At 27.9% G+C, this 1,574-nt stretch overlaps 1 long non-coding RNA gene across 1 annotated transcript; it reads left to right on the forward strand.

The window, feature by feature from the left end:
- Window positions 1–439: 439 nt before the first annotated feature.
- Window positions 440–1,070, forward strand: LOC116351344. Its single transcript, XR_004202124.1, has 3 exons — window positions 440–724; window positions 841–856; window positions 1,052–1,070. It is a non-coding gene; the product is annotated as an uncharacterized LOC116351344 (long non-coding RNA).
- The last annotated feature ends 504 nt before the right edge of the window (window positions 1,071–1,574 follow it).

Genomic DNA, 1,574 nt, shown 5'->3' on the forward strand with positions numbered 1-1,574 from the left:
TTTCATTCTCTGCAATTGTACCCGTTGTAATGACAAGTTCTGGTTTTGGTGAGTCGACTCCAAAAAATGTGGCTTGAAAATTTTGTGTTACCGCATAATTTGCGAGACGTTTCAAATATAACAGCGAAGGTCCAACGAATGTTTTTTCGTTTTGTATAGCTTCGATCAGAGTTTTATCTTCCTGTTTAATCAATTTAATACCACCTCGATCCCAACTGTGCTCAACTCTTTTGTGCTTGTAAATGTTTCCCGAAATATTCTGCTGGCATACATCGCACTAAACCATTTTGCGTTTCCTGTTTAAATTATAAAATAATTGTTGATATAAAGAATGTAAAACTGAGAGTAAAGAGCGATTGAGGTTAGAATATCACGAAAATGTGCATATGATTCTAAACGTTCTAAACTCATTTATTGGTTTTTTTCTTTCTGCTTTACATTTCTTGTTACTGTAAAATCACTTTTCAAAAATTTATGAAATCGTATTCAATCTAAACACAATAAAATCACAAAATAACTTACAGTTTGCACACAAAAATTTAATTTTTTTCAACTAATAGGAACTATCGCAAAATTGCGTTATGAAAATAATGTGTTTACGGTTTTGACAGATTATTAATGTCGACGTATACGTAACCACAGCTGTCATAATATATACGTAACTTCGTATTTTCACATTGTGGAGAATTTTTTCTGTTTCATTAATAATGAATCATTATTTTCTGTAATAAATAGAAATTTATTTATTTATAATTCTAATAGAATGAATTTGAAAAAATAAATAGAATCATTTATATGAAATAAAAATAATTCTAATTTGAAATAATACGATTTTGTTAGGTTCCCATAGAATGGTGTGAGTATTTATAATTTAGTTGTATTATTTTATATGCTTTATGTGTGTGTACAATGATTTTTAATTGATTTAATTTCAATTTGATTTACTTGAATGATTTTTAATACAATTTTTGTGTTGAAACTATAACATTCAAATACATTCCAAATTATTGAAATAAATTTGATTTTTGCATCTAATTCACACTAAAATCAGATGGCGCTCATTAGCGAGATTCGCAAAAAAAAGTCTCCAATCTCATATACGTCAACCCTCCTTGGTAATAACTATTAAGAGAGGCTGTGTGAGAACGACACACATTTTCTTATCTAAATATAAAACAGGCATAATTTTGTGCCACGAATTTAGTTCCAGTACGTAAAGAGTGTTTTTTTTTCTTTTGAAGAGAAAAATTATAGAAGCAAATACCTTGTCCATGCAATTCCTTCAAAAATAGAAAATAAAAGAGTATTTAAATGCGAAAAATGAAATAGATTGAAAAATTGATTAATTTTTAGAAAAATATCGAATAAACTGTATAGAAAGATGTCGTAAAATATTACTCAATTAAAGTGGATCAGATGGATGTACTTACAGTATATTCCGTCAAAACAAACACCGACAATAAGACACAAATTAAATTCATTTTTTATCTAGAAGATGAGTACAACTTTTTTTATTCAATTAAAAGTGATATTAGAGCAATTATTTTATGCGGATACGCTTGAAAAAGGTGGTT

The sequence above is a fragment of the Contarinia nasturtii genome, unplaced genomic scaffold (genome assembly GCF_009176525.2).
Source record: "Contarinia nasturtii isolate CC-2019 unplaced genomic scaffold, AAFC_CNas_1.1 Cnas_scaffold_5253, whole genome shotgun sequence".
Classification (NCBI taxonomy): Eukaryota; Metazoa; Arthropoda; class Insecta; order Diptera; family Cecidomyiidae; genus Contarinia; species Contarinia nasturtii.